Raw genomic sequence first — 12,721 nt, 5'->3', positions numbered from 1 at the left:
ATGGTACAAACTTAGTTTGTAAGTAATTGAATTAAGTTGAATGGTGAAACTGTGTTTTAATGTTTACACATAATATCAACCATTTCATTCTTTTTCGTATATTTTATGCTATATATCTGGCTACTCTGTGCACATCCATTCTATTAATAGTGTACTCAAGTGATATTATGTGCTTTTATGTTACATGTGGTACAAACAGTTATGCTTTATTATTTCAATAAACTAAGGAAAAATAATAACCAATTTTGCTAAGCTTAACTGTTCTACATAACTTAACCCTGATACTAAAGAGACAAGTTTGCAATTGGAAATATTAAGATATGATATTATTTAATAATTGTGCTTATCAAACGTAAGCTAACTTTACCAAATGTCAAAAAAAAAAAAAAAAAAAAAAAAAACTCCTATTGAAGTAATAAAATACCTCGACAATCGATCGGGATGTATGTATATCTAAGGCTGTAAGTGTTTGGAAGCTAGCTTGGATTGGGAGAGTAAAGTTTAAGGTATAATGAATTGTGTTGTTAGCTTATGTTTTCCCAGACTGTTTCTGTAAAGTTTAAACCGTAAAAACTCTGCAAACTGTATGTAAAAATGCAAGAAAAACTGTCTGGAGGTAGATAAGCTAACAACTCGGTTCATCATAATCTAAACTTTGCCTTACTAAGCTAACCTTACCCAAAAGAACTTCATACAGTTGAGGATTTGCATAAAAATATAGGTCCGACCAACCAACCATGCTCAATAAGAACTGTGTTATTAGTCCACCAGTCCAATCTATATCCCCACAATGGAACGAAATTCCCTTTAAAGGAAACATTATTGTGTACGGAATCACTTGAAGTGTTTCTGTAAAATTACAATTTTTAATCATTGATGTTTTTATTCTAATTATCTATTTCCTTCACCTTCACTCTAGTACAGTTATAATTAAGTGACGCCATTAGGCCGACTTCTTATGACGGACCACAATAATTCGTGTATTTTAACATCGATATTGTAATATTAATTTACGGATGAATTAATGCTAGTTTTGATTCAGAATATAAAAGCCCGAATGTATGAGGTATAAAACAAAAATGTTAAACTTGTCGAGGCACCTTTATCGAATAATTACCCCAAGAAGAGTATGGTGTATCCCGAAATTAAGTGGTAACATGGTGGACAATCGTGTTTTGTAGTTGTATACAAAAAAAGTTGTAATAACAGTTTGAAATGGTAACTACTATAAATGGGAGGTATTACATATAATCGACTTTTTACGGGGTTTATCGTCATTCAATACAGACCAAGGTGTGAAAAGAAAGGAAGATAAGTAGAGTAAGCCTAATGGAGGGAGAGAGAGAAAGATAGGACGAATCCTTAGGCAAGATTGATTGTGCCTCGTATATATTGATATTCTCGCGATTACCATGACTACGATTGGCTCAAACGTGATTGTCTGGAGCTTATTGCAGGCAGAAATACTCCACGTATTCATTTGAATGTAAAATGTGATGGTTCTGGAATGCAAATTCCATCAACTTTACTGTGGATAAGGTAACTGGCTTTATATTTCCCTACTTTTCATTTAGAATCTTTAGAAATAAAATCCTAAACGTAGGGAAACTATATTATGCAGTTAATTAAAATTATATAAAATTCAAACTATGAATATTGACTATAAAAATTACTCAATTTAATGATTTTCTGTTAGAGCAAAAAGGAAAGATTATCGACCTATTTTCAAAGAATAATCGAAATGCTGTTGTAACGGTTTTTTGAGATTATATAGTAATTGAATTATTGTGACAAATCCGATACTGTATATAGTTTCTGACAATAAACGTTTCGTATACGTTTTTAACGAAGATTTATGAATTGTAGGAATAAAATCTTCAATGAAAAAATAAATAAAAAAACCGTAAGCACGTTTATTTAATTAAATACAATATATTTAGGTTAACTCGTAGGGACTTAGTCGTAGTTTGTCGAGTGGTAGAAGAGCAGACTTTGTGTTGTGGATACTCTGATTCAAACCTCGCTATCTCCATTTACATTAAGATAAAGCCACTTTCAGCTTTATTAATCGAAGGTCCAGCGATAATGTAATCATTCTTTAAAAAAAGTTTAGATTTAATCAATTCTCCCTCCATTAAAGTCATCCGATAATTACTTTAGTGCCATTCACCTGATTTAAATAATTTACATAGTATTACGTGCTCTATTATTTTTCTATTTAAGTGTAAGTTTAAAAAGGTTAAAACACCTGTAACTGCCTCGTGATTCCTCTGATCCTCTACTGGACTACGTGTATCAATGCATTAGCATCATCATCAGGTCACAAAACTTTAAGAACTTAAACCATTCTTGAATTGGACACTTCAATGTTGAGAAAAATTACACAAGACATTTGACATCCCCCATGTCAAGGAATTCCAGCTTTAACAGTAACCCCACAATCAATTTTTCAACACTATGCTAGAGGGTTCTTTCATAGGCACACGATATGAACTGACGCGACGTGAAGAAGGAAAAATCAAACTTACACTGTAACGGATATACCTCCCATTGAAGTTAGATTATGTCTTCCCAAAAAAATATTTTCTTTTTAAATAAAATCATATTACACTGATGAATTCATGGACGTGTTTAACTACAAAAGATCCACCAATACGATTTTATTACTATTTAAAGGTTCTGCCAAAGGAATAGATACCATATAACATACTAATACTAACTCCGATGACGTACGGTATGGGGAATATTTTATTCGTTGAATGATCAACCAAATTTGTCAACTAACGCAATTTTGTTTTTACACTTACTCTTTAAACAATGCTAAATGATCAAAATATGTATATTTCAACCAATTTATCGCAGTTAGATGAATTAACGTAAGCCTTGAAAGTAACCGTCGATTTCGACGGGTTTCAACTAGTTTTTGTAAAACTTTGACCTGACCAATTCTTCAACAATGGTTTAAGTTGCTTCAATTTTTGTGATCTCATGATGAAGCTAATGCATTGAAACGCGTAGTCCAGTACAGGAGCAAAGGAATCACGTTACAGGTATTTTATCATTTTTACAAAATGATTGTCAACGTGATTCGGAATAAACAACACAACATAGTTGTCTAGTTAGATGATTGTACTATGTGATGAGGCAATTGCTTTACTGTCCGTATATCACCCGCAGGACTACCAATTGAGGGACAGACGATGTGGGAACGGAATGGAATGAGCAGTTGGTATGAGCACCCTTCCGGTCTTATAAGTGTCACTAACACCAACTAAGTAATGCGATGTACATACTACATTGAGTGAAAGATTCATGCTATTGCCATACTTCATACAGTGAACTATCTGGGGTTCTTCTTTAGTGCTGTTGATCATGATTTATGTAGTCTGTATTATTTATGTTAGTGTGTTACTATAAGCTATAATACCGTATAGTATGCGTTCTTAGACCGTACAGGAAGTAGTTGTTTCAATTACAACTGATACTTAACATTTTTGTTTCTCAAACTGCAATTCAAAACAAAGGGGAACGATCAGCTAATCTTATCTTGGTCTAAATTTAGTTTCCCATGCTCTAAATATGTTCTTTATTTACTCACTAGGAGAGCTTGTGTTTCTTTACTATACATACTATGCTATAAATACACTATAACGGCTCGCACTCGCACTCGCACTCGCAGGTAACTCTTTTAAAATTAACTGTATTAAGTTCTATGATAAGGTGCCTGAACCTCTCTTTGAAGCAACCATTCCTTTTTTCAAGTCAAAAGTTTACTCATGGCTGTTAGAAAATCCATTTTACACTCTGAATTCTTAGACTCGACTATTCTAATCTAGACATTAGATTAAGCCTATTTACTCTGTGACTATGTATGATTGACCTATGTAAAGATTTAGACCTAATTTGACAATGCCTATCTCAATGTATTTGATCAACGGCAATAAAGATTCTGATTTCTGAATACATTTAATTTGATGAAGTCACAGTTTTTCTAAGTAAAAATCTAAATCAAACAGAAATAGGCATAGTTAATTTCGCTATGTTTTTAGCATAACGAGTGTTTACAATAATTAATTATAACCATAAACTTTTGATCTGGACATTGTTTTTTAGGCTAGCTATTAACTGCATTGCACTTTCTCTTTCAAAATATAATGGGTTTAAGGTTCCTATTGTCTGTTGTTATTCTTGTATGTATTTTTGTTCCATGATAGAAAATATCGGTCATAACTTGTACCGAAGGCTATTTTCCGACACTCGCTCCAATTATTCCCCCACTATATAAGTTTACTGCACTTTGACATTCTCTCCTTCTCTTTGCATACCTGTGTTAGGCTTTGCTTCAAACACGAAACTTGAAAGCACAGCGTGAAATGCTACTTTCGACACCTTGTAAATAGTTTTTTTGTAATTAAATTTTTCCCGAATATGAGTTATGACTTTATATTTGTATTCAGTGATATTCTTATTATGACATTGAATCATCAGGGGTTCGTTATGTGGGAGTTTGGTTTAGTCAAACTTTTAACGGCATACTGGGAGTAATATCATTGACTATTAAATATTTTAGCTATTCCGAGTAATACTTAAGTTAGAATACGTGATTGAATAATTAAAATCATTGTATACCGATATCACAAAACAATATATAAATCTAAAGATTTTTTAGCCTGTTATAAACTATAGGATATTGTTAATGAGAACTCCTAATTTGAAATTGGTTTTAGTAGATAATGCTTTCTGTAGTTATATGAGCACAACCCTTTTTTGCAAAGTATATGCGATTGCTTTCTGTAGTTAAATGAGTATAACCCTTTTTTGCAAAGTATATGCGAATTTGCAATGTAAAATAACGTAACTTTTTTACATTACAACCGTTTCAGGGAATAAATATGAATGTGAAAAAAGTTGACATCTGTCCAAGTAGAAAAGTACAAACAAGATCATCTGAGTATAGTCGCATCATAAAACGCATACTATTCGTAAGAGATATATTTTTTTTAGGGAGAGGTGGGATATTGCATTTATGCACACAGGGTGCTAGCCTGTAGTGTGGGACTCCAACGGGCTTAGGGCCCAGAGACTACCCACTAAAAACCTCCTCTACTCTTTGGACACTAGCCTGGGAACACTTGTCGCACTTCAACAGAACTAGGCCGAGTTTGCCTACGCCCGAGGGGCTTACGCCGTGTCTAGCCGTTTATTTCTTGTAAAATCTAGACTGTGATCCGATCTAGATCGTTCTTTTTAGCTTGAAGTGCGACTTTTCCGGACAAAGTGCGACCAGCAGTCCCAGTTGTCCTCACCCTTCATCAAGGTCTCACAAATCGATTCAATAGAAAGCACCCCAAGATGTTGAATGACCTCCTGGCGAAGCATATCCCATTGTGGACAGCGGAAAAAAGTGTGTTCCGCGTCGTCGGGAATGCATGGGCAGTAAATGCAGTCAGGTGAATTCGTTTTGGCCATCAAGTGCAGGTACGACTGAAAATAGCCGTGACCTGACAAGAACTGCGTGAGTAAGAGATATTTGTAGCATTATGGCAGTACAGTATTATACTGCATTAGGTATCCTTCTAGTAACATATCTAAACGAGATCACTTCATAAAAAGTTTTTGACTGACGTGGTCGTGTCTAAAAAACCCAGTTTGTAGTAGTGGTTAACGTGGAAGTCTTACATTTTGTATCAAAGATAGTCTTATTGCTACAACTCGTATCTTTGAAAGCAATATACTGGAATAATAAAACAACAGACTCGCTAACAATTTACATTAAAGGCAATTCAAATATGAATTGGATGAAACTAGTGAACTATGACTGTTTTTATGGTAACACTATGTGGATTCAATGACTTTATGTGATAATTTGTAAAACAGGTGAACACCAAAGAACCTGTACTAATATCTCCAGACCGCTTACATAGAACAACCAATCATTACCTATTACCTTATTACCTCCTCCTTGGCTTGATACCAGCATAAGCTGGATAGGCTGCGTCAATATTTACAAAAACTATTTACAGTATATACAGACTTTCGTATGGTCATTAGACCAAAAGAACTTAAAAAACTTTATGGCGGTAGATTTAGAGTCCTGTAAGGTCGTCCTCAAAGAATTCCTTGAGTGAGTAATACGGCCTAGCTTTTAGCCAACACTTTAACCTTGCTTGAAACTGATTGTGGTTTAAATCCCTTACTGCAACCGGCAACTTATTGGTCAGTCTGAGGGCCATGACAGGGAAAGCGTCTTTTGTCCTGCTGAGCCTACAATAGGGTACGTCAATGTGATTTTTGCGTCTGGTGTTATGCGCATGCACCTGCTGTCTGGTGGTAAAGGTATTTACATTGGAGTGTACGTAGCTGACACATTGAAGGATGTAGTTACTATGAATGGTGAGTATGCCCAAGTCAGCGAATATAGGCTTGCAGTGCTCCTGTCGCCCGCTGCCAGTCATAATTCTCAGAGCTTTCTTCTGCTGCTTTAGGATTCTGGAGACATTAGCTGCATGACCCCATAGCTGGAGACCGTAAGTAACGTGGCTGTGGAATAAAGCGTGGTAGACCACAACTAGGTAAGCTTTATCAACTAGTCTCGTTAACTTCCTGAGAAGATGTGTTACTCTCGACAACCTCTTAGCCACGTTATCCACATGGTCTTTCCAACTCAGCTTTGGGTCAATCGTAAAGCCTAGCAGATTTACCTTGACAACGTCCTGAGCCAAGTTTGAATTAAGTGAGCACAGGATTTTTTGTGTCTTGTCTTGGTTTAGTTTTAATTTGTTTGTCTCAAACCAGTCCTTTGCTGCCCTAAACATCACTTCAGCTCTTTCTGAGGCAGTTCCTGGATTGTTACCAACAGAAATTAGGGTAGTGTCATCAGGAAACCTGAGTGCATTGCCACTTAGCTCAAGATCGTTTATGGCTATCAGAAAGAGGACAGGGCCCACAACCGATCCCTGAGGCACCCCGTGAGGAACATTGAGAGCTCGGGACTTAGCTCCAGCTATCGAGACGACCTGCTGTCGGTTCTCCAAATATGTCACAAAGGTGTCGTAAACTGCACCACGCACCCCATATTTATTTAATTTGGCAAGCAGAATGTCATGTGAGACGCAATCAAATGCCTTGCTCAAGTCACATTGATTCACGTAAAGCTAATGGCGGTAAGGAATGTATAACGAAACAGCTGTTGTTGTGTTTTTCAACTTTGAAGAATGCGTTGATCACGATTAGGCATATTTAAGGTAAAAATAATTTTTAAAGCAAACCGGGCTCATTGAGTAAAATTTGATTGAAAGTATTTTCTCTTGATTTTACAAAATAAAAAAAATCTTTGCTTAGAGAAAGCTTGTCCCAATCCTTATAAAAATATATCGGCACATACTTGTAAAGATTAACAGCTTATCCCCCAGAGCAGTAACGTTAACCTCTTGCAGTTATTGTTATCAGCTGTTAGAGCCCCATTACGATAAGCCCCCAAGCTACTTCGATATAATGCTACTACAATCTTTTGGTGTTAAACCTTTATGGAAAGATCTTGAACTTTCATCATTGGCTTCTTACAAAATATTTGTAGCTAAAAAAAAAATAGGCCTGTGAATAAAAATAAATTATTAAGTACACCATAGCTTGAAGTTGGTAATTTTTTCCCCGAGAAATGGACGTATTACACTAACTTTTACCATAGTTTCATACAATCAATTTACAGTTATATTTACACATATACATAGAACAAACACATAAAACATATAAATTATACGTTCATAGAAATTATTCAAAACTTACTGTTGCTACAAAGGAATAACATGTGATTCACAAGCATTCTAAAATCCATTTATTATTTTTTTATAACCCAAAAAAGTAAACCACCTATTTCCCTTATATTTAATGTTGTTATGAAAGTGTTATTTTGCAAAGTTAATCGACGAATTATAATCTTTTATTTCCAAACATTTGGCCCAAATTCATGCATTGTATTGAATGTTAATGTTATGCTATTTTAAATCCAGCTTAATTGCAAATAATAATGGTTTGTGAGAGGATACTAGAACTCAACATAAATGCATCTATGAGGAACTGAGCTCTAAAAAGATTAACTAATTAATCTATTAGGACCACAGTACCCCAGAAGTTTCACACCGTAAGCTGAAAATGGATGAGTGTGGTTTATAAATAGTGCAATGACCTGTCAACACGTTTACCAACTATGTATCTTTAACCAGTGCCACTAATTAATCAGATACTAGGTAATCTTTGCCCATAAATCTTGGTGCACATCGGATTGTCCTCATGAGCAAGGACGTACCAAGGAGTGTAGGAGGACAATATAGTCGTAGGAGACAGGACAAGTCCGGCCATGACCTGAGCCACAGTCATCTCACCAGCCACACCCATCTATCATACTTGGCTACGGTAATCATCTCATGCTTTGTCGAGATGAAACAATGCAAAGCTTCGTGTCCGCCTGGTAATTAGTCTTCTTAGTGTCTCAAAAGAAAGGGTTACACGCTTCTTGTGTGTTGAAACTTTAGTTTGAGAAAACTACAGTTTATCGAAACGTGGTCGTCAGGAAGTTGACAAGCTACATTAATTGTACAAACCTATAAAGGTTGACAAAAAAGTCTTTAAACGGCTTAATAACTTTTTAACATAATCCGTTTGAAAATTCAAACCTTTCACATGTATAAAAACTACTTTTTCCAAGAATTTTCATTTTTTTACCTCTACCAGGGGACGGCCCATGAGGAGTATGTACATAATCTTTAAGGTAAGCATAGGTTGATGTGCACATCATTTGAAAGGTCTGGTCAAGTGGAGTTCATTGCCGGAAACCGCGTCTCAAAAGGTTCATCCGTTACAAAATGGCGGCTATTCAAAGTTCTTGTGGAATATACCTGCACAGGCCTTAGGATTGGTAAATACTCGTATTAAACATTAGCTTGAGAGCTGAAATTGTATTTTAAAGTCAACTAGCTCATAGACTAAGTTTATTCAATCTTCAAAACAAATTTAACCGGGTTTCAGATGTCCTGGCTAATGTTGACTACGAGTATTTACCATTACTAAGGCCTGTGCAGGTATATTCCGCAAGAACTTTGGACTGCCGCCATTTTGTAAAGGATGAACCTTTTGAGACGCGGTTTCCGGCAATGAACTCCACTTGACCAACCTTTCAAATGATGTGCATATCAACATCAACCTATGATTACATTAAAGATTATGTACCTACTCCTCATAGGTCGTCCCCTGGTAGAGGTAAAAAATTAAAATGTTTGGAAAAAGTAGTTTTTATACATGTAAGTTGATGTGAAAGGTTTGAATTTTCAAACGGATTTAGTTAAAACGTTATTAAGCCATTTTTAGACTTTTTTGTAACCCTGTATATTGTTTATTATAATACATTAATGGATCTTAAACCGTCCGAAACCCTCTGTTACTAACAGTTTTAATATTTGGATCAATATTATTTTCAGATATAAAATACAGCGCATAAATAGGGAAACCAAAGTCAAATGGTGCATTTTTCCATTGTAGGCCTCCACCCCTGCTTGCTTTGACGTTATATATTTTTGATATGAACAAAATTATGTGTATAACCATAAGAATAAATTTACCATAAACTTTGATGTAAATGAGGAAGTAGCCGCACTCAAAACAAAGTTAAACAATGCAACAGTGAAAACTTTCCACACCAAAGTGGTAAAGTCGATTATCAAAAAGATTAACACCTTTATTGTTCATTCGTAATTATTGTTACATTGTTGATGTTAGCCTCCGGATTACGTTGAATATAAAAATTGGTGTAAATACCTGAATCTTGTAATCCAAATTGTTGCTGTTATGACGCAACTAGTTTCGACTTATCACGAAGTCATCTTCGGGCGTCCAGGGGATGTCAATTCACGTCAATACACACATACGTTCATACACGAACATGGTCACGGTTACGAACAAAAACACAGACACGAACATTGAAACTAGACTCTAGACGCTACATCCATCCGGCCGTGACGCATAATCCTCACCGGTGTTACCATTTTTAGCTTTTACTCGTTAAATCGTACTTTTTTCGTTTCAATGTTCGTGTCTGTGTTTTTGTTCGTAACCGTGACTATGTTCGTGTATGAACGTATGTGTGTATTGACGACCTTCTGATGAAGTGAATTGACATCCCCTGGATGCCCGAAGATGACTTCGTGATAAGTCGAAACTAGTTGCGTCATAACAGCAACAATTTGGATTACAAGAAGCAGGTATTTACACAAATTTTTAATTATTGTTACTTTTGTACTGTTTTTGCTTTATATTTCAGGCTTTCTGTTTGCATTATGTTTATTTCTTGACCATTCACATGTATTTTTATCAAAGCTATCCATATTTATATATCTAAATCTACCCAATATTACCCCTCACTGACATACCACAAGGTTTCAAAAACGAACTATTAAACTGATGAAATAGGTAGTTGACAGTATAAACTATATACTTTGTTTATTACAAAACCACACCCATATTGATACACACCTGATGCCAATCTCATAATACTGTACTCGTTTTGTAATGTAATGTTAGTAGGATGATTTGAAAAAAAGTTATAAATCGTAGGTTATGGATTTCAACCAGAAAATCACACAAAACACATACTAGTTGTTAAAGGTGATCTTAAACAATAAAACCCAATCAAATGTTTAATATGTTTTCAGCCTAGTGACAGTGTACATTTATAAAGACGAGCCTTTGGAAAATAAATACGTTCCAGACGCAAAAACGAAGAACAATTTTCATTATTGCCCATTTGCCAGTCAATACAGACGGTTCATTTCGTACCCGCCATCGCCAAGCTTTTAATTGTGTTTTGTAAACGCCAATCTCTGGATGAGTTTTCTCTCTGTTTTAACTGGATTTTCGTATTGAATTCCCTTTGAATGCAGATTCGCTATCGTTAATACGAAAATAGATACTGCTCTTATGTCGAAATGCGCATGAAGCAGAAAAATTACATTCATATGGTTATTTATTTTGTCTTAGAGTTTTTGAGATCCCCCATACGACCCACGAAAGCCTTTTTACTATTAAACGCCTACTTCTATTAGCTCAAGCCGTTGGCATGTAAATAAAATAAAAGTAACATAAGAAATCCTAAGTTGGGTGAAAGGAAACCTAAGTACAGTATACTCATAAACCTAAAGTGAGTCTTAAAATTATTTATCTCAATTATTGACCTAATACAAAATTTAAAAAAAATAATTATTAATATTACTAAGAGCATTTGTTTTAAAAAGGTAACAATTTAAAAACTTATATATATATTTTCCACATTATTGTTTAACCTAAAGAGTTAACTAAGACAACATACATTTATAACACTTACACGTCACTGGGCTTTCACATCCTGAAAAACAAAAGTTTATTAATTATTGTAAACATTTCTAGAAATTATCTACAGGTATTAATTAATTAATACTCACTATACATTATCTTAAACATATTTAGTACAATAATAAGAATAATGACATAGTTCCCGTAGTTTTGTAGTGGGGCTATAGAAAACTTGAATACCATATAGCCCCATCGTAGTCCATTGCGCTGCTGACTAAGCCAACAAGTTACCAATGCCATACAAGATATAGTTTAGTATAGGCCAAGTGGAAATTATTTATTCACAAATACCTTTTCTTCATCATGAGTTTGCTTTGTTTCTTCAAATACATTTAATACATGTTTTTAATATCCGAAAAATGAAAATAAAATATAAAACATCTAACTTGTTATGTTTAAAATTCAAACCTAAACTGGAAAAAAAAATGTATTTAATCGATTTGTATGAACCTTATCTTAAAGATAGCCTCAACCCTTATTTTCTTATTCTATTAGAGTTTGCTAAAAAACAATTAGTGATTATAAGGGCGTTAACCTTAAACAACCATTAATGAAAGTTGCTTAAAAATAAGTATGTTTATCAGCAATCAGGAATGAAACATTTTTATTAGACATTGATCATATTCCATTACATGAAATAGGCTTCGGCACACTTTTTTTTGTCCTTGAATGCTAGGCACGAGCCCGGGATTGTTTTTCGCATTACTTCTGGCTAGACCTAGGGGTTGCTGCATTATCACTTAGATAAAATCCATTAGTGACTTGGCGGGATTTGAACCCGGGACCTCAGGGACTTAAATCCCGCGCTCTAACCACTACACCAGCCTGTTCTCGCGTCATACAATATATATAAATGTATCATAATACTCAAGAAAAAAAAGTCCACCCATATGACAATCATAAACCTGTGTAATAGGCCTACGCCTGAAAAAAAAAACATTTTTGCGAATTCTAACGACAAATTCATCTAGGATCACAGGACAGTCCAAAAACCCAGTTAACCAATAAAACGTAATTTTTAATAGTTAATCGTGAATTTCTTTTTGAAAACATTTACTGGTGTGGTTCTAGCATATGAAGAAAGTTTATTAAAATGTAAAATTTAGTTAATTTTGTGAGATAACCCGGTTTTGGCTAATTTGTGCATTGGGATATCAAGTCTCACCTTCCCTCTTGTGTTGTGGTTTGGGTATTGCTATCTCTTGTGAAAAATTCTTGTAGGTTTATTTTTAACAAAGACTGTACAAATTTACAACAGAGAGTTGCTAAAGTCTAACAAACAACGGACAAATGTGATCCACAAGGCCATTCCTACACCTATTGCGAATTGCTTTCATTTAAA

At 34.8% G+C, this 12,721-nt stretch overlaps 1 protein-coding gene across 1 annotated transcript in view; it reads right to left on the bottom strand.

The window, feature by feature from the left end:
* Positions 1–11,389, bottom strand: part of LOC128987785 (connectin-like) — a 209,468-nt gene extending 198,079 nt beyond the window's left edge. Inside the window, exon 1 of the mRNA XM_054408806.1 lies at positions 11,372–11,389. The gene's annotated coding sequence lies outside the window, so the exon portion shown is untranslated. The remainder of the gene's footprint in view (positions 1–11,371) is intronic.
* Positions 11,390–12,721: the final 1,332 nt, after the last annotated feature.

This window comes from Macrosteles quadrilineatus, unplaced genomic scaffold (genome assembly GCF_028750875.1).
Source record: "Macrosteles quadrilineatus isolate MER2022 unplaced genomic scaffold, UCM_ALF_1.0 Scaffold_2__2_contigs__length_208266976, whole genome shotgun sequence".
Classification (NCBI taxonomy): Eukaryota; Metazoa; Arthropoda; class Insecta; order Hemiptera; family Cicadellidae; genus Macrosteles; species Macrosteles quadrilineatus.
This window is presented reverse-complemented; position numbering and strand designations above follow the sequence as displayed.